The sequence below is a fragment of the Camelus bactrianus genome, chromosome 6 (genome assembly GCF_048773025.1).
Source record: "Camelus bactrianus isolate YW-2024 breed Bactrian camel chromosome 6, ASM4877302v1, whole genome shotgun sequence".
NCBI classification, from domain to species: Eukaryota; Metazoa; Chordata; class Mammalia; order Artiodactyla; family Camelidae; genus Camelus; species Camelus bactrianus.
In genome coordinates this window covers 97,830,232-97,851,877 of record NC_133544.1, presented here as the reverse complement: position 1 = coordinate 97,851,877, position 21,646 = coordinate 97,830,232, and the positions used below count along the sequence as shown (strand labels likewise).

The following is a 21,646-nucleotide window of genomic DNA, read 5'->3' as shown; positions in this document are numbered from 1 at the left end:
AGAAATGAGCATGTGGATCTACTTTCGTTCATCTAGAACAAAGGGAACGGGTTGCTGGGAAACAATTACAGTGATTTCTCAGTCTGTTTCCTTGTGTCTGTTTGAAGTGCCTGCTGTTATCACTGTAAAATCGAGTTGGAGCTAGTACCTCCTCATATATATGTTTGTAGTGTAGATTCCAACTGAAAAGAAACTTTGTGTTCTCATCAAGCTAGCTGCAGGACGGCATTCACACACACTTAATACTCCGAAATGAGCATGTGGATAGACGTTCGTTCATCTAGCAAAAAGGGAACGGTTTTCAGGGGAAACATTTACTCTGTTCTATCACTCTGTTTCCTAGGGCTTGTTTAAAGTTCATGCAGTTTTCCCTCTATAACAGAGTTGGGGCTAGTACCAACCCATATATATGTATGAAGTGTAGTTTCCAAATGAAAACAAACTTTGCTTTCACAAAAAGTTTGCTGAAGGACGGATTCACACACAGATAGCCCTCAGAACTGAGTAAGTGGAGAGAAGTTCGTTCAACTTGCACAAAGAGAACGGGTTGCAGGAGAAACACTTACTCTGTTTTCTCAGTCTGTTTGCTAGTGCCAATTTGAAGCTCCTGCAGTTGTCACAGTAATGAATACTTGGAACTAGTACATCTACATATACATGTATGTAGTGTAGTTTCCAAAGGAAATGAATCTTTGCGTTCCCAACAAGCTTGATGAAGGCGGCTTCCACAAAAAATTATCTCTCAGAACTGAGCATGTGGATAGACCTTCGTTCATCCAGCACAAAGGGAACTGGTTGCAGGGAAAATACTTTCTCTTGTTTCTTAGTCTGTTTCCTTGTGCCTGTGTGAAGTTTATGAAGTTTTCAAACTTAAAACGTGTTGGAATTTCTACCTCCCCATATATAAGTAGATAATGTTTTTTCATCTGAAAAAAATTTGTGTTCTCAACAAGATATATGAAACACGGCTTTCTAAGAAACATCTCTCAGAACATAGCATGTTGACAGACGTTCGTTCATCTAGTACAAAGGAAACGGTTTGCAGTGGAAACTTTTTTCTGCTTTCTCAGTTTGTTTCCTGGTGCCCGTTTGATGTTCCAGCAGTTTTCACTGTAAAACTTTATTGGAGCTAGTACCTCAACATATATATCCATATAGTGTACTTTCTAACTGATACAAAATTTTATGTTCCCAGCAAGCTATTTGAAGGACGGCTTTCACAAAAAATTTTTTCTCAACTGAGCATGTGAAGAGACGTTCCTTCATGTAGTCCAAAGGGAACTGGTTGTAGGAGATACATTTACTTTGTTTTCTCAGTCTGTTTCCTAGTTCCGGATAGAAATTCCTGCAGTTTTCAATGAAAAAACGAGTGGGAGTTTGTACCTCCCTTTATACATTTATGCAGTGTAATTTGAACTAAAAATAATCCTTGTGTTTCCAAACAGCTAGGTGAAGGGTGGCTTTCCCACACACGTAGCTCTCAGAACTGAGCAAGTGGAGGAATTTCGTTCATCAAGCTCTAAGGGAAAGTGTAATAGTAGAAACAGTTACACTGGTTTTTCAGTCAGTTTCCCAGTTCCCGTTTCATGTTCCTGCAATTTTCTCTGAAAACAGAGTTGGAGCTAAAACCTCCCCAAATATATATGTATGTAGTAAAATTTCTAACTGTAAAGAATCTTTGTCTTCCCAACAATTAAGTTAAAGTACGCATTTCACACATACTTATCTCTCAGACTGGGCATTTTGAGAGATATTCGTTACTCTAGCACGAAGGGAACATGATAAAGGAGAAATATTTTGCTTTCAAAGTGTTTTTCTTTCTGTCGGTTTGAAGTTCCTACAGTTTTCAGTGTAAAACCGAGCTGGAACTTGTACCTCCTCCCCATATATGTGTAAGTAGTGTAGTTTCAAAATGAAAAAAAAAAATTTGTGTTGCCAACAAGATATGTGAAGGGCTGCTTTCACACGCACTCCTCTCTCCGAAAAGACCATGTGGAGAGACGTTCGTTCATCTAGCACGAAGGGAAAAGTTTGCAGGAGAAACACATAGTCTGGTTTCTCATTCTGTTTCCTAGTGCCGGTTTTAAATTCCTGCCCTTTTCACGGTAAAACTGAGTTGGATTTAGTACCTAGCCTTATATATTTATGAAGTGTATATACCAAATTAAAAGAAACTTTGTGTTCCCAACAAGCTAGGTGAAGGACGGCTTTCACACACACTTAACTCTCAGAACTGAGCGTGTGGAGAGACGTTCGTTTATTTAGCACAAAAGGAACGGTTTGCAGGAGAACACTTACTCTGGTTTCTCATGGTTTTTCCAAGTACCGGTTTCAAATTCCTGCCGTTTTCACTGTAAAGACGAGTTGGAGCTAGTGACCCCCCATATATATGTATGTAGTGTAGTTTCCAACTGAAAAGAATCTTGTGTTACCAACAAGCTTGTTGAAGGACGGTTTCCACACAAAAGTATCCCTCAGTATTCAGCATGTTGAGAGTCGTTCGTTCACCTATTAGAAAGGGAACGGGTTGCAGGGAAAATATTTTTCTCTGTTTTCTCAGTCTGTTTCTTAGGTTCTGTTTGAAGTCCCTGCTGTTTTCACAGAAAAACCGTATTGGCGCTTGTACCTAACCATATATATGTATATATTGCAGTTTCCAACTTAAAAGAAACTTTGTGTACCCAGCACGCTAGGTGAAGGACGGCTTTCACACACACATATATCTCAGATCTGAGCATGTTGAGAGACGTTTGTTCATCTAGCACAAAAGTAAAGTTTTCAGGAGAAACAGTTACTCTTTTTCTCACTCTGCTTCCTAGTTCCTGTTTCAAATTCCTGCCGATTTCACTGTAAAACCAAGCGGGAGATAGTAACACCCCAGATATATGTATATAGTGTAATTTCTAAGTGAAAAGAATCTTTGTGTTCCCAAAAAGCTAGGTGAAGGACGGCTTTCACACACACTTATCTCTCAGAATTGAGCATGTGGAGAGACGTTCGTTCATCAAGCACAAAAAGAACGGGTTGCAGGGGTAACTCTTATACTGGTTTCTCAGTCTGTTTCCTACTGCCGGTTTGATGTTCCTGCAATTTTCAATGTAAACCCGTGTTGGAGCTAATACCACAACACATATATGTATATTATGTAGTTTCTTCCTGAAATAAACTTTATGTTCCCAACAAGATAGTTGAAGGACGGCTTTCACACACAATTATCTCTCAGAACTGAGCATGTGGAGAGACGTTCGTTCATCTACCGCAAAAGGAATTTGTTGCTGTAGAACACTAACTCTGGTTTCTCAGTCTTTTTCGTAGTGCCGTTTTCAAATTCATGCCGTTTTCACTGTAAAATCGACTAGGAGTTAGTATCTCCCCATAAATATGTATGTCGTGTTGTTTCCAACTGATAAGAAACTTTGTGTTCCCAACAAGCTAGGTGAAGCATAGCTTTCACACACACTTATCTCTCAGAACTGAGCATGTGGAGAGACGTTCGCTCATGTAGTAGAAAGGGAACTGTTTGAAAGTTAAACAATTACTCTCTTTTCTCCGTCTGTTTCCTAGTGCTGGTAAGAAATTCCTGCAGTTTTCAATGAAAAACCGAGTTGTAGTTTGTACCTCCCCGTATATATTTATTCAGTGTAGTTTCCAACTAAAAAGAAACTTTGTGTTCCCAACAAGCTAGGTGATAGTCGGCTTCCCCACACAATTATCTCTCAGAACTGAGTATGTTGAGAGACTTTCTTTCATCTAGCACAATGGGAACGGGTTGCAGGTGATACAATTACTCTGTTTTTTCTGTCTCTTTCCTAGTGCCGGTTTGATATTCCTGTATTTTTCACTGTAAAACCTATTTGGAGCTAGTACCTCCCTATATATATCCATGCTTTGTTGTTTCTAAGTGAAAGGAAACTTTGTGTTCCCAACAATCTATGTGAAGTTCGGCTTTCACACACACTTATCTCTCAGAACTGAGCTTGTTTAGAGACGTTCGTTCATCTAGCACAGAGGGAACGGTTGAAGGTTAGACACTTACTCTTGTTAGTCAGTCTTTTTCCTATTTCCGGTTTGAACTTTAAATTTTTCACTGTAATACCGTGTTGGAGCTAGAAACTCCCCATATATATGTATGGAGTGTAATTTCCAACTTTAAAGGAGCTGTATTTTCCCTATAGTCTAGGTGAAGTTAGGCTTTCACACAAATTTATCTTTCGGAACTGAGCCTGAGGAAAGACGTTCTATAATTTAGCAGAAATGGAAGGGGTTGCCGTAGAAACACTTACTGTGGTCTCTCAGTATGTTTCCTAGTGCTGGTTTGGAAGTAATTCAGTTTTCACCTTAAAACCCTGTTGGAGTTTGTACCTCCCCACATATATATATTTTCTGTTTTTTCCAACTGAAAATAACCTTTTTTTCCATCCAAATATGTGAATGTCCTCTTTCACACACATTTACCTCTGAGAATTGATCATGTGGCGAGACGTTCGTTCATCTAGCACAAAGAAAATTGGTTGCTGTAAAAACACTTACTCTGGTTTCTCAGTATTTTTCCTAGTACCGTTTTGAAGTTCATGCAATTTTCAGTGTAAAACCGAGTTGGAGCTTGTACCTCCCCATATATATGTATGTCGTGTTGCTTCCAAATTAGAGAAACTTTATGTTCCCAACAAGCTAGATGATTGACGGTGACACACACACGTATACCTGAGAACTGAGAATTTGGAGAGATGTTCTTTCATGTAGCACAAACGGAATTGGATGCTTTAGGATCACTTACTCTGGTTTCTCATTCTGTTTCAAAATGCCGGGTTTTAATTCATGCAGTTTTCACTGTAAACCCGAGTTCGAGGTAGTAACAATAAATATATATCTATGTAGTGTAGAATCCAACTGAAAAGAAATTTGTTTTCCTAACGAGCTAAGTGAATGTCTTCTTTCACTCACACTTATATCTCAGACCATAGCATGTGGAGAGATATTCGTTCATCTAGCTCAAATGTAGTGAGTTTCAGTAGAATCACTTACTCTGGTTTCAGTATATTTCCTAGTGCCTGTTGAAAGTTCATGCAGTTTTTACTGTAAAACAGATTTGGAGCTAGAACCTCCCCATATATATGTATGTAGTGTAGTTTCCCACTGAAAAGAAGCTGTGTTCCCAACAAGCTACGTGATTGACTTTTTCACTCACACTTATATCTCAGAATTGATCATGTGGAAAGACATTCGTTCATCTAGCTTAAGGGAAATGGTTTGCAGTTAAAACACTTACTCTGGATTCTCAGTATGTTTCCTCTGCCGATTTTAAGTTCCTGCAGTTTTCACTTTAATTCCCAGTTGGAACTTGTTCCTCCCCATATGTATGTATGTAGTGTTGTTTCCCACTTAAATGAAACTGTGTTTTCTCAATAAGGTAGGTGACTGACGGCTTTCACACACACTTAACTCTCAGAATTGAGCATGTGGGGAGACGTTCGTTCATCTAGCATAAATGGAATTTGAAAGTGATGATCATGACCTGTGCTTGTAAAAAAACAGTTAAGGGAGCATTAATTTAGAGCCTTTATAGTTATGGCCATGAGACATTACAGAATTTCGTTTTCAGCAGTTGATTTCTTTTTTTTAAACTTCAGAAAACTTAAGTCTTTCCTGTAACTGGATATAGATAGTGAATATCTTAAAATCTTGAGCGACCGCTTCAAAGTAGACTAGTTACTTTGCTTTTGGTCTTTAACCTAAAGGAATATCCAGAAGTCCAGTGGCAGTTCGTAAGCAAGGGCCTTATCCTTGCCTTTTCATTTTTTTATGTTGAATAGGTATAACTGTATACTAGGTTAATATGTTTATCTGAAGAGCTTCTTGGATATGTATATGTAAGTTATATTTTCAAAAATTATAATATTATGAAAATCAATTAACCTTGGAGATATATTTCATATATTTTATTCTTTAATAAAATAGATTCAGATAGCCCTGTTTTATGTAACACTTATGAAAATAAGTCGGCTTTATATAAATCCTTTTTCAATAAATCATTTAAAAATTGGATTTTTTATCATTTGCTTCTTAAAAATAAGATATTAATTGCACAATATGTATGTTCCTTCAAGTTCATCCTTTTTTCTCTATACTATCTTGAGTTGCTTAGATAACTTTTCCCGCAGTATTATTTATTTTAAACACTCAGTATGTGCTTCTGTCTGTTGCTTTATTTGAGAGCAAGAATTCATTATTATTTTTAATAAAGTATACTTTCAGGAAACTATACTGGGATTCTTTCATTCACACAGTTAAGCAATGATACCTGTTTTGTTATATCAATTGTCTAAGCCTCTCAACTTCCAAAAGATTACATGGACAAAGTTTAAAACGTCATAAATGATCGACTAACAAAGTTTATTTTCTTCCTTGATTAAAAGTACAAATATGAGTCAGTCTTAAATTCGGATGTAAACGTCTTATAAATTACATGATTCTTCTCCAAAATTCTTTAATTTGGGCTTTAAATCCTCCAGTAAAAAACTGGTTTGAAGAAGAAGAAAGTCGAGAATTGATTCAATCCAAATTCTATGGGAATAAACAAAGCTAAATGTTTCAGTCATTTTTTTGAAGCAGAATAGGTATGTTTTGTGCACCATATGATTTTAATAGTATTCATCTGAACATACGGTTTTGACACCATGAGACCACAAGCCAGCAAACAAGATCTCAGGCAAAGCAAGAAAAACAACTGAGGGGATTTTCTGCTGCAAAATTTCCCCTAACTAAAACTGTAATTGAGAACAAATCTGACGCCATATTGGATCTGTTCCTTCAGTTTGAAGAACTGTGCCCTGTTTTCCAGGCTTAATCTTGCTGGCTTTGCACCTTTTGTAAAACAACGTTGCCTTTAGCCTAAAACCTACAGGAAAGCCTATTCTCGGGACCCTGACCTTTAAGGATGTTAGCACTTCTGCACTTATGCAGAGATGGCAAGTTGCAAAATAGAGAATAACCTTTGTTTTGTTGCAGGCTTACAGGGACACAATAGCCTGAGCCACATGGATGGCTGCAAGAACAAAGAATGCCGGCAGCAAGAAGTTTGCACAACCAACCACACCCCTTCCCCTTTTTAGTTCAAAAGGAGCCTTAATTCTGACTTGGGAAAGATGATTCTCCAGGACATTAGTCCCCCATCTTCTTGGTCTGCCAGCTTTCTGAATAAAGTTACTATTCCTTGCCCCAAAACCTTGTCTCCTGATTTATTTATTTATCACTGTTGTGCAGTGAGCAGAACAAGTTTGGCCTCAGTAACAGAACCAGCTTTGTCATTCCCTCTGATGTGAAATCTCTCTGGGTGTACAAGTGCTTGCCTGGTGGTGGTGGTGGCGGTGGTGGTGGTAGGCAAAAATATTTCACATCTCCTGATTTCAATAGGCTAAAATTTACTGCTATTTAAGTCAACTCTAGACTTTTACAGAATCACCTGCAGATGTGTTTCTGGGAGCTACAAAAATTCCAACAATGAAAATAATTCTATTGTCTCCAGACAAGATAATTTTCCTCAAAATTGAGCAGCTCTGAAACACACTTCAGGAGTACAGATAGATGCAGTGTTCTTCATTTCCCATGCTGTTCTGACACAATTTTCCACTTATATCAAAATAAATTAAAATCAGTCTTCAACAGCAGATGCTCTGCCATGATACAACAATGTCAATTCCACTTATTTATTGAGCCAGAGCAGCTTTAGAATAAATGACTTTACACCAAACTCCTGCTTGATATCCTGTCTTCTCCATGGTGGCTAATTCCTTCTTCTTACTTCCTAAAAGTTCTCCTGTTATGGGAAGTTAGCCTTTACTGTGCACATTCAATTGGGAAGGCACAAATTAAATATGTGAGGGGATGACATACATATTTAATTCTTACTTATACATATATACAAGCACACAGGATCTGTGTCTTGGAAGATGTCACTTTCTAATGTGGGCAAAAGGATGGTCTATAGTTCAATCAATGATCTAAAAGCAGTTTTCTAGGATATAATAAAGCAGTGCTTGAGTTTTAAGACAGAACAACTCCTGGATATGAATCAGTGGCACCAATCAGTGGGTGCACATGTGTGCATACACACGCCTATGCACACGGAGCAGCCTTGGAGACACTCCATCTGTGCTGATGGAGCAAAGCCATGCTGGGGAGATGAGGAAAAAGTGCCTAATACAATAAAACCAGGACACCTGAGTAATGGGTAATAGGAGTCAATTGAATTTTCTGGTTAGCTGAAGGCCAAACAAAAACACTTTTAGTTTCAAACGTCATTGTTAAAAACTTTCTTAAAGCACAGAAGCCTGTTTTCCTGCTTTGCTTAGTGTCACATGGCATATTAAACATGACAGATTCGTAGTTCTCTGACTGTGGAACGGGAAAGGCCTTGCTGTCATATTTCTGAACATTAGTCTATGTTTTGCAGCACAGTGGATACTGAAAATGGGGCAATTTGAGTGAATGGGAATGGACATAACCTAGCAGTCATTGACTGTGTGTGATTTGCCAACTTTCTCCAAAAAGTAGGGGTAGCAAGCAAATCAGATAAATTCAGGGATCCTGGGGTGGGGAGTCAGGTGGGCTGACAGCTGGGTGGTCCCAGGTAGCTTGTTTTACTGTGTAAAATTGTGACTATGATCCAGACAGTAACACAATGTCAAATTCTTGTGCCTGTAGTTTTGATACCTGGCCAAGTCTGTGAGCCAAATTTATCGATGGTGCAAAATGAAGATAACTAACATTCCCTGAGGACCAGGTTGTGTGACTTCCATGCATTGACTCACTGAATTCCCTAAGCACCCTTTGTGGTATATAACAGTCTTAAAATATGCAGCAGGGGATTATTCTGTTTGCAGATGATAAAATGAAACTCTGAACTGTTGAAGCCTGGCCCGAAATAATGCAGATGGGAAGACGCCGTGTTGGGAGCTAAGCTCGGGCCAGGCTACAGAACCTGAAGCTCCCAGCAAGTCCCCTCACCCAGGAACCTGGCCCACAGCCAATGCCTGGCCCTGTTCTATTTCTTTGAGTGCTCATAGGAAAAAGCCAGGTACTCAGGGTCAATGCGACTTGATTAAGAAATTCAAACTGGGATAGCCTTTTGTTGGGGACTGTAACCTGGGAGTGAAACTGGCAGTGAAGTAAGGGAGGAAACATCTCTGGTTGTAAGAATATTTCTAGGGAAGAAGGTTTCCTGATGGGCTGGCATGGGAATCGCTGTGGTTGTGAGCCCCGTGTTGCACTGTGGGGTTGTGGGCAGGGAAGGAGAGAGGCTGTTCATACTGGTCATAGTCAATACAGTTTGTAAACAGCTGAGTTCTGTTCCCTCACAGCTCAGACACATGCAGGACATGAGGATGCTTAGCTAATGACCAACAGTTGGTATCAAAGGCCAAGAGTGGGGTGGGGAGGAGAGATGGGGCCACCTTCTGTAAGAACCGCTGCCCCAGGGGACCAGGAAGGTAGTGAATGATTGGGGATGCACAAAGGGTTTCTATGGCCTCATCAGGTAGTTCCTATTTTAAACTGATTGTCTGGAATATATGGTCAAATGCGGTGGAATGTCTGCTCTTATTTTAAGTTCTACAAACACTTAAACGGATAGATTTCTATCTCCATTATACAAGCACTGCTGGGTGACCTTTACAGTCAATGTGAGGATCAAAAGAGTGAGTACTTATTAATGCTATTACCATGCTTCTACTGAATTAACACTTCAGCAACAGTATAACGGCCACGCTCCTTAACAACTGCCTCTGAAATGGTCTTGTAAGTCACAAATAATAATTATAAAGAAAATATATTAAAAATAATAACAATTACAGTTACAACAACTATGTTGTTTATAACGATAATAGTGTTAGCATCTCCCTCTCATATTAAACAGTACCCAACACTAGATTCCTTAGGAAACAACGCCAATGCATTTTTGGACTTTCCTAAGTCTTCACCCAATGAAGCCTTTTTATTCACATTGGTCCACCACAGCCAGAATTGCTGTTCCTTGCATGGTGGGCTGCCATGCTGCGATGTTCTGGGCTTTTTCTGGCACAATGCGTCTATACTGGGTAGTCAAGGTTCCACGTACCCACTCTGATTTCCAATATATTGTTCTCCAGAGCCAACAGAGGGGCCACTGGAAAGAGGCCACATATACTGTGGTGAACCCAAACTGAATACCTGTTGAAGGAATGGACACAAAACATGGAGTGGTGGATGGATGGAAGGACAACATAAATTCTTTTACTCCTGTAAAGAGAGAGGGGAAAATGGTGAACTAAATCCCAAAGAGAAAAGACGTTCATGGTAATAATAATGTTCAACAGTGAAAGAACCCAAACAAAAGGCAAATATAAAATCTCTGGGAAGAAGACTCATTACAACCTGTTTCTTTCACATATATACCCTTAGTAGGAATAACATACTTAAAAACCTTTAACCAACCATAATTATTTGCTCATAATAAACTTGGGAATCTTGAAGCATATTATTCACTCTCAGTGTTGAAATAATACAATCTTGGAAGATGATTTGTATTTGAGGATTAAAAAAAGAATATTGTGGATGTATCTAACAATTTAAATAGAAATAAGAAATGTACCTTTGGGAAAGCTATGCATAGAGAATGTTGGAGGAAATACACTGAATATAGGCAAGTGAGCAAGCTCCCTTGAGTTTGGGAAGGTGAGTGCAGCACATTCATAGGGTCTATGAAGTTATTACAAGTCACAGAAAGGTATGCAATTAAAGTGTCTTCCTAAGCAAAATATTCTTCTTCAAGAATTTTTATCTTGATATTTCTATGGTCTGTGTGGTCACAGGAAGTCAAAGTTATGGTGGTGGCTTAGAAGTTCTTTTCTCTCTGTGTGTAATTTACAGGGCAATGCTACAGATGGGGCAGCAAAGATCTGTGTTAAGCTGTTCCATAGGGTGGGGGAGCGGTTAGAAATGATAAGGTCAGAGATCTAAAAGACTTTTAGACCCTCCCCTCCTAACTGGCAGACCTTTAAAGTAAACTAGCACAGGTATGTAACTAAGACAGTGGATGAGAGGCAAATTTATAGTCCCTTTAGTGTTACTGCTCAGTCAAGGGGTAGGGACCACTCTGGCCAGGAACGGCAAGACCGTGAATGGGGTGGATGGGTAGGAGGAGCTGACATTTGCTTCTGACCTGAGAGGCAGGGGTGTGTTGCAGAAAAGCCGACAGTGCTGGAAAGATGCAGTAGTTCCACAGCCCAAAAGGAGCTGTCATATTCAGGGAGGTCAGAGAGCAAGAACCAGAGTTAGTGACGCCACAGGGTCAGCAGCGTGGCAGCATTGATGTCAGTATCTGTGTCCATAACCCACCTAACCCTACATGAGCTCATCTGCCTAAGGGGGCAGGTAAGTAGCAGAAATGCTTGGAGTGGGTGCAGCCACTGGCAAATTGGCAAGTGGGCATCCTAAGGAAACGCAATGCTTACCATCACCATATTGGAAATAGGGCCTCACAGTGTCAGATCTCCTTCTTATTCAAGAGAAGCCAGAAATTACGAGTTTATTAGCAATCAACCCAGATCAAAACCCAGAAAAGATATCATTTTATAATGACAAAGAAGGCACAGACTATTAAGAAATAAATTAATGAAAAATATTAAGAAGATTCTGATAAATGATTTAAAAAAAGAAAAAAAAGATGATTGAATGAACAGTAGAATGCACCACCCTCTTCAGTGGGCAGACTCAAATTTGGGGGACATAGAACATTTTTTCTCCAAAATAAATTTAGTATCTGAATGCAAATTTAGTTAATAATCCCAAATGGATTTAAGAAAAAAATCTGAAAGGTGATCCTAAATGTATTCCAGAAATATACCTATATATACAAATAAAGTAATGAGGAGGGATGTTTGAATTTGTAGTATTAGGGATATTCTGGAAAAGGATAAAACAGGACCAACTCTAGGAGGTATTAATCTATGGTCATGGAAAGAGTATAGAAATAGTGCACTGAGAGTATGAATGAAATACATTACATTTCAAGAATAGACGTGGATATTTATGAGATTTTAGTAATATTATAAAACTGACACTTCAAATCAGTGGATTCAAGTTCTGCAGTAATTAGCGAAATCATTGGAAGACCTGGTAGATTGTCCTCATTTATGACATTAAAATAAATTCCAGATAATTTTTTAATTAAAAAATAAAACACCAGAAATAACCCAACATGAATTAATCTGTTCAGATTTTCAAGCGAGTAGAACTTTCTAAAAAGCTTTTGGAACAAAGACCAAAAAGAGCAAAGGCCTAGCAACTCAGCAAGGCCAGAAACGCCCACTGTAAAATAAAACGAACCCTCGCCCAACCCTCTCTCACGGCCCTGTATTGCTCTCTGATATGTTCTACACTTTCTTCTTCCATTTAAAGTCCAGCTTCTTGGAGAAGTACCTGCGCTGAAGACTCCTCAGGGCTCAGAGCCCTGCATCCCCCACGGCCCTCATCGCAGCACTGAGAAAGAAGTTGCACTGCCGGTGGCTGCGTGTTTCAAACTAGTCAGCATTTTCAGCTCGTGTTTATTTGATTACCAGTTAGCTTTTGCCGTGGACAAATATTTTCCTCTCAGTGGGATGTTTTCCCCCTTAATTTTTGTTTTACTTAAATACATTTAAAAAGCCCAGACAGAAAATTGTGTGTGCACATATGCACACACACAGATACACACAGATCTGTTTTTTAAAGTCTACCTAAGTATAGTCCTCCTCCTCCTTTTCCCCAGGCTTGGCAATTAAAGGTGCGCTTTACCTCTTGCTTTATTGCCCCACACACCCCCCCCTTTCTCACTATGCTCCTTTTAGTCAGTGTTCAAATCCCTCTTAAGCCAGGTTACAGCCTTCTCTGTGTTGCCTCAACTAGTTTCTCCCAACTGCTCTGCTATTCTTCTTTCTCTTGGTGGATTTCTCTTCTCCCATGTGCCATGTACATGGCCCTTTTCCCCAGGGCCTCGTCCTCAATCCTCCACTTGGCAGGAATGAATCGCCCCCACGGCCTCACCCACAGCTCCTCTGAGCTCCTGACTGTTGAATCCAGCTTAACAACGGGCATCACCCCTCAGATGACCCGTAGACATTTTGCAATCAAAATGCCACCCACAGAACCATCTCCTCGAAAGCATCTCCTCCCCTTACACTCCCACTGCAGATCCACTCTCCAGATGGGTCACTGGAAAGTCACCTCAGCAGCTCTGCAGCCCGCCGCCCCGGCCCTGTAGTCCCCTCTGCAGCAGTCACCACTTCTGCCGCCCACGTCTCTCTCCCTCTGCCCAGGGCCTCTCTGCAGGCGTGTGCCACTTGTCTGGATTGCCTGGGGTGGCCCCCGAAATATCCTTTCCCCCCAAAATATGGGCCTCCCTCAAAAAATGTTATTTTCCATTCTGCTGCCAGTATAACCAGATCTACTTTAACATAATCATTATGCAATTCTCTTGCTTACATATATTCCAATATAGCCCTGTTTCTTTAAGTATATATTCAAGTCTAATCACACAAGACCCATCGTGACAGTGGCCTTGTGCACCTGATATTCCCACCTATGGATACTTTGTTCTAACCCTACTTGTTGTTCTTCAGTCTGGCCAAGCCGATTCATGCCGTGTACTCTTATATGTCTCTACCTCTCTGCATGAAGTGTCCACTCCCTCTACCACACATTAGAGAGCTAACTTCCTTTCACCTTTCAAAATTCAGTTCAAATATTCCCAGCTCTATGAAGTCCAATGTGTGTTCACCTGCTTACCAATCCATCAACTACTCTCCAAGTCTTGCCTGGCCTGTGGAGTGCAGACAACAAGTCTTACCTGTCTTGGTCTCCCCAGCAGTTGATACAGTGTTTGGCATAGCAGGTGCTCAGTGTTTGTTGGATAGATAAACGAATGAATCAGTAAAGAGATGAGAGGTCTACAATCCCCCCCAGTTACTCAGCTGCCATTTTGGAAAGTTCATTCTGCGGAGTTAAGGAAATGTCAGTGCAGGTGGTGGGCAGACAGAACAGAGGTGAGGGCGTAGGGGAGAAAGGCCTGGTCCTGGAGAGCGCAGGAGAGGCGTGGGTGGGATAACAATGGAGAGAGAGGGAATGGAGGGGGCGGGTGAAAGGAGATGTTGAAGAACAACTGATATTAACTGCAGTAAATTAAATGGAGAACATAATATATGAAGGGAAGTTCAAGTTACCACAACAAGGGTGGAAAAGGCAGTACCAGAGACGAAGAGCTCTCACTTCATCACTCACTGCATTTCACTTACGGCACCCGCCCTCTGGGAAGGCAGCGCCAAGTTCTTGAGAGACTGGTGTTTGTGCTGTGGGTGCTCTAATTACAAAACGGTATCTTATGGCTTCCAGATTTTAAGACTGATAGATTATTTCTCTTATGTCCCGTGTCTGAGTTCTCAAACAGCAGGATCTTTTGCTTGTGGGGGTGAGCTATTGTGGTTAATAACTCAGGGTTCCTCCAATAATCTCAAAGGACAGTGGGGAAATCACTAGAAGAAATAAAAGAGAAATTTCACTCAGAAAAAAACATATGCCCTATAGAACCTTGTGGGGGCCTTGGGGGCAATGTTACCGCCAACCCATCTAACAGTTGTATGTGAGTGCGTTGAAACTCCAAGCTCAAGTCACTTAAACACGTATGAGAACCAGGGTCCAGGCTGTGGTGCTCCAGACATGCACGGGAAGATGAAAAGCCTGACTATTGCCTCCGACAGGATCAGTCCAGCCGGGGAGCGCAATGGACACAGACATGATCACGCACCATCAAGACAAGAATCAACTGCAATTCATGCTTAGAGAGGAGAGCAGAAAATCTCTAAAAAGTGGAGGGTTTGCTGCCAAGGCTTGGCAAGAGTCCTTCCAGGCAGAAAAGCAGATAAAGATACTTCTGGTGAAGGAGACTAGGGATGGTGGATGTGTGCGAGGCCTAAAGAAGCAAGGGTGGAGGGCTCCAGGGTCATATTTCAGAAGCTGTTCCCCTTCAGCAGCTAAGAGGCATAACTAAAAAGGCAGGTGTGATGTCATTAATGATCATGGGGAAAACTGGGAGGAGGAAACTGAGGTCAGGAGATCACCACCAAAGGCACTTTATTTGAGAGGAACAAAAATAATTCAAAAAGCACTTGGAAATCCTATCTCCCATGAACGAAAAGAACACAAAATAAGTTTCAGTCCAGCGTTGAATACAGAATAACAGAATGCCTACTCTCAAAAATGGATTGAAATATCTAATTCGTTAGGGATTATTTAGAGAATAGGAAAACGAATAAATCTGAACAATCTCTCTAGAATAGCTTTTAATCCATCCTGTTATGTAGAGTAGAGTTAGGGTGAATTATTTAATTAGTATTTTAATGAGACTATAAAGTTCTAAATGTCCTATCAATTTCTCCCAAAAGCGTTCAACTTTTCCTTTCAATGACCTTTATTTGACTTAACTAGAACAATAACTATTTTCCAAGGCTTTTTTCGTGTGTGTTAAAATACCAAATGATATGCTGCCCTCAGAATGTTGTTGTTATTATTAATGCTGATAATAGCCCCAATAAGAAATATTTACAATTATGACTCATTTTGGAATAACAGGTCATTGGCTTAAAGTCCTTTAGAAAATAAGCAGAAAAAACGAACATAATTTCTACACCAGGGACAGGAGCTGCACCCTTAATCGAACCTGGTCACTAAGCACAACAAAAGCAAAGATGAAACTCAAATCAGACACCAGGCCACAAAGCATAGCTGACTGAAGATGCCACAAAATGACCTTTCATTATCCGAGGGAATCAGATGCGTTTCTATGTATATTATATATTTTAAAAGCAATTATTATATATATAGCATGTAATTTAGGAAAAAGAAAACTCCCTCTTTCTGTAGACTTATAAACAGGAAGCCCAATGGGGTGTCTTGCAGACATGAAACCGCATGCATAAATGAAAAGCCTATTGACCAAAATACTTTCCTGTCTCCTAAGTTTAAAAAAAAAAAAGTAATTCAAGGCAGTGGTGAGCTCAAAGGTCTCAGATACAAAACGTGCACATCATCAGCCTTCTAGTAGATAAAAGTGTGCCATGCATAATAGAAAAGATGAAGTTTCCTATGGAAATCTATTTTGAGATGCAACAATTTAAAGGCAACCGAGAGCTCAAAACCAAGTTCAAACAAAGAGAAACAAAGGCCAAGCAAATGTACAGAAATGGACAAAGACATTGGAGAAGGAGGGGATCTGTGTTCTACCAATACTCCAGATCAGCAAATTCATCCTGAATTCAAGCCAGTGATGTGCCATGAGGTCACTCAAGGAACCAGGCAGAAACCATCGGCCAGAAGAAATAGGAAAAATGTCAAAGGCATGTGTGAGGTGTGGAAGGGGTGACCGTGTGACCCATGCTGCCATGAGGCAGGATGCTCTTGCGGGCTTTCTGCACAGGCTGGCGGGCTCACATGACTCTGTTTAGAAGGATATCAGCCAACAGCTGTGCCACACGGGCTGCAGCCCGTGCTGAGTCACATCTAGTAACGGTTCTGAGTTCATCCTTAGACGACATGACCAGAAGGATCTGAGAATCAATGATGGAGAATTACCTGAATGACTATTCCATTTCATTCCTTGGCAGTAAACCTTCAGCTTTGTACAACATAAATATTGACAAAGATATACACAGGCAACCTATTTGAAAGACTGACTGCATAATTGCTTCTAATTGAGAAAAGCGGGCTCCGTTTCGGTAAGCTAGGTCTTTGTTTGGCTCGGTAACCGATGCTTCTGAGACCCAAAGCATATTCTAGTATAACCGACAGCACAGAAATCCCCACTGATGACTTATTCATTTCAGGGTATTCATAAAATAACCCCAGTTTGCCCGTGGGATACAAATGGTTGTCCCATTCCCATCGTGTTGTGGTCTGTTCTGCTCCCGAAACTGTGGCATCATTAGATTCATGACACAGCTGCCAAACAGATCAAATTATAAGGCAAGATATTATCAGACCAAGGTCATAAAAGTATTACTGACATTTCAAGCTGAACACATCATCTTCCCAAGAATTTAATTTCTTGTTTTCAGGATAAATTTCTTTTTATTGCTGCCTACCTACACTCAAGTATTGTGAAAACTAGTCCTGACTACGTACCTTGTGTTTACCAAAATTGTAACGACTACTACTACTTTATCTCCTACCTCCTTTTCAGGTGGGCACTTTAGCTTTTAGAAGATACCTACCCTCATTTGTTTTTTCCCCCATTTCTCTGCTATTATCCACCATGGCATTTCCAGTCTGTAAATTGTCAGAGAAAATAAGTAAAAGAAAGAAATACAAGGTCGGTGAGCTGGTGATAAGTGCTGCAAAGGAAAATAAAGGAGGGCGAGGAATGTGTGGTAGGGAGGAGTGTGGATGGGGCAAGTGACCTTTGAATAAGGCAAAGACGGAGGCAAAGGGGTGGGCAGAGGGAACAGTGATCACAGGCCTTGAGGTCCCTCACGCTGGACAGACAGCATGGAGGCTGGTGTGGGCCAGAGTGAATAGGAAATAAGTGGTGGTTTTGGGAGGTGGAGCCTTAGAGGCTGCCGTGAGGATGTGGGCATTTTTCCCTCTGAAGGAATTGTGGAACCATGGAGGATCACTGAGCAGAAAAGTGATACTCTAACGTTGGATCGAAAAGGTCCAAGACCCTAATTTCAGCTGAACAAATCAAGGGCCAAAGAAGTGACATGCCACCTCAAATTCAGTGCAGAGCTTGAAAGAAACAGCCTCGACTCGCAGCCCAGTGCTCTGCACCCTTCTGGATGTTGTCCCACAGAGCTGTCTCTAAGGTTAAATTTTTTCCTCACTCAGAGGCTTGTGGGACAACTGAATGCTTCCCCCTTTTTCAAATGGCAATTTGTCCTGAAAGGAATTCGGAGTTGGCAGTGAAACACGGCATGGACCTGTAGACTACAGAGCTGTTGTTCCTGAAAGCAACAGCTGGCGCGTGGTTTACTCGTGGAGTTCAGCAGAAGAGACAGAGCAACAACAGACAACTTAGCATCTGGCGGAGCTTCGGCTGACTGCACTGCACGTTTGGATGGATTTCAAATTTGGACAGTGAGGCGGCTTCACACGAAAGGCAGGTGTATACATCATACATGCCCATACGTCTGTATGCACACACACGTGGACACACACAGAGTATATGATGTGACTTGAAAAGAGCTGCCCCTGCTAGGTTTCCTACTGCCTCTTATCTCAGCGTTAACCTTTCCCTGGCCATGCTCCCAGGCTTGCTACGAGATTTCTTTGCAATGGAACATGCCCTTCGCTTCACAAACTTTCCCCAATTCTTTCAATGACATTAGGGGAAGAGCAGGGAGCTCTGCGAGGGGGTGGGGATATGGACTCGAGATACCCCTGAATCTGAATCCACACTTCATGGCTTATTTGTTATTTAACTTTATTTACATTCAAAATGCAATTGTTGCAGATCTCAGAAGTTGATTTACACTCACTGCTGTGGCAGAATGTTGCGGTCAGTAGACCCACCACTGGATCCGCTTATTCAACACGTCCTTCCAATAATTCAGATATTGCTGTATCACAAATGCCCATTTCTATATTTTGATACCTGCTTTTCAGTATAATTATCTTCCTTCTTTATTCTCTAAATCTTATGATTTTTAAACATTTTTCTGAGAAGTGTTCCAAAGGCACTTTACATATGATAAGTTGATAAAGAGATCCTGGAGTTCAAAACCACATTTAAATCATGAGATAAACTCAACTGTGCCGTATACATGGATAGGTTTAGTCTGCTTCCTTTGTTACTTGGTTTAGTAATTTTTGTTTCAAACAAGATCCTACTGTATAGCACAGGGAACTACATTCAATAACTTTTAATAACCTATAGTGGAAAAGTATATGACAAGGAATATATATATATATATATATATATATGTATGTATATGTGAATCACTATGCTGTATACCAAGAATTAACACAATATTGTACACCAACTATACTTTCAACAAAAAATGTTGAAATAAAATTGGGAGGTGAAACTTCGACTGCCCAGGCTGCTGTCAAGATGAAACGATTCAAAGCAGGCCAGGTATTAGCAAACCCCCTAACACATCAAAACCCCATATGGGATCGTCTTTTTGAGCAGCACAGGCTAACCAGCTGTGGTCACCTGTAAATAAGGTTGGAGTCACTTAGACCCTTGGCTTGGGAACGCCGTGGCCACCGGGGTGGGGGTCACTGCAGCACCTACGAGAATGACGGGGACAGCCTGCTCCTGACGCCGCTCCCCAGGCCGCATCCCGGAGCACTGCAGTCAGGTCTGAGGTCCGGCCGGGAGCGCACAGCTCCACAGCCACTCGGAGCCCTGCGGTGCGGGTGGAGCTGGGACCGCGCTCGTCCATCACCCTTCCAGGCACCCAGACTCGGGAGTCCCCTGGGGGAATTTTTCTCTGCCTCATAATTCCTGTCTCAGCCTCTTGTGGAATGCGGTCCATGCCCAACGGAAGCAGGGCTTTAACCCTCCGGGACCCAAATCCATCACGGTTTGGATCCGGGATGTAACTTCCATGTTAACTCACCTGGTGCTCCCTTCTTGTGCTGAACTGCCCTCCCCCGTCGATGACATTAGGTCGTATTAGAAGTCCCGACTTGCTTGTCCTTAGCTAAGACTCTGAGCCTCTTGCTCAGTCTTCCTGACTGGAACCACTCTTCTGTGGCAGAAAAGCTTGGGCTGTAGGCAACCCATCATTGTCCTCGGTCTTTTGGGTTTTCTGTTGGTTTATGGTTCTCATGCAGGGATACCAATTTGCACATGAGAAACACCTGTAGACATTTTAAAAAATACAGACACTGGATCCTCCCCACTCTCCAGCCAAGGCTGGAAGCTTTCTCCCTCTAGCAGGGGTTACACAATAATTTGCTTGGGAATTGACCACACATATTGGCATAATCATGGTAAATTGCCCTTTACTCAGTGCTTCCCACGTGGCATTTTCTACTTCATGTTGTCTTTGTACGTTCATTATCACATTTAATCCCTGAATTATAGATAATCACCATTTCTTTTGAGGACACTCCTACTTGCTAATCTTGAATACAAGTATCTTTGATTCTCTTAATCTATTTCATTCCTGAGTTTCCTGTTCCTGGATTTAAAGAGTGAATTATGGAAACATGTATTTAAGATTCTCTTAATATATCTATCTGACTCATCCTCTAACCAAATCATATCTGGAGAAGAGAGATTTTCTCTTTTAAATATTTGCATTTTCTTACTATATAGTAGTGCGTACACACGGTGGAAAATGTAGAAAGCATATAAAGTAAGAAAATTACAGCCATACATTATCTAAACACCAAAGGACAGTGCTATGTCATGTTGGGCATTTAAACATTTTTCTTAATATTTTATCATAAAATTTCCCTAGGGCAAGTTACTTAACCCTGGAATTGTACTAGACTTTTGTCAAGTACAGAATAACATTCCCAGAAATGACCCCAACATCAAAATAGTACGTGAGGCTGGGAAGGCCATAGGGCACTCAGCTTATTCTCTGAGTCCTACAAAGAATGCTGTTAATTCACTGATTTTACTCATTCGATGCCTGTGAGTCACTCACTCAATCAGCTGGCTCGGACTGAGACCTACTTTATACCAAGTGCCGATCCAAGTGCTGGGGAGACCCCAGAGAGAGCCTGGATCACGGCATCACTGTCCTTCTTCATTTGCTCCCAGAATCCTACTCAACAAACCCACATGGGATTGGGGGTTGGAGGCAGGTGAGATATGGTAAAATTCATTTCATTATGTTCCTTTAGACATATTTAAATAGCATGAAAATAGTCACTAACTTTGATAAGTTTTCTTTTCCCTTCCTATGTATTTTTGAGGATGGGTATAGTTTTGGGGCAGCAAGAGTAATTGATAGATCTTTAGTATGTTAGGATTTTATATGAAAAATTAAGAAGGAAACTGGCACCTTATACAAAGAGAAGAGTCAGTGAGGAAAACACAAGCCACCCTCGAACTTGGCTACCATTCAGAATTTCTGGTATTCAAAAAAGGGAAACATAATTCAAAATATTTTCCCTAAATATTTTAGCCCAGAGTAGAAATACATGTAGGCAAAGTTCAGCTCACTGGAACCTACAACAATGTGCTTACTTAAGTGAAGGTATAAACAGACCACAGATACTATAATGCATCCTTTACTTTAAACTAGTTAATGTGAGCAAGTTTCATTTCACATGAATTGCTCAGTAACAATTTAGGAAATATATCCTTCTTGATTGGTAAAAATAGCTCACTGATAACCAGATTCAACAAAATTTAGTGTTAAATAATTAACCTATTTCCTTCAGGAAATGCTTTTGAGTAATCTGAGTTAAGTATTTCCTCTATCTGATCTATTTCTTTTCACAGAGAAAAGAAGTATTATTTGCACATGAGCTACTTTTACTCCTCTGGAGAAATCTGACTGTGAGCTCAGGGTAAGAGTTGTCTACTGCACAGTAGGGAAAAAAAAGATTCATTTCACAGCAAAGATCAGAATCTTTTTTTTTGAGGGGCATGGTGAGCTGGGGGACAAGGGAAATG

General features: G+C 40.7%; 1 long non-coding RNA gene across 1 annotated transcript in view; it reads right to left on the bottom strand.

The window, feature by feature from the left end:
• Nucleotides 1-6,356: 6,356 nt before the first annotated feature.
• Nucleotides 6,357-21,646, bottom strand: part of LOC141577997 (uncharacterized) — a 56,313-nt gene continuing 41,023 nt past the window's right edge. Inside the window, exon 7 of the long non-coding RNA XR_012507809.1 lies at nucleotides 6,357-10,275. This is a non-coding gene — a long non-coding RNA (uncharacterized LOC141577997). The remainder of the gene's footprint in view (nucleotides 10,276-21,646) is intronic.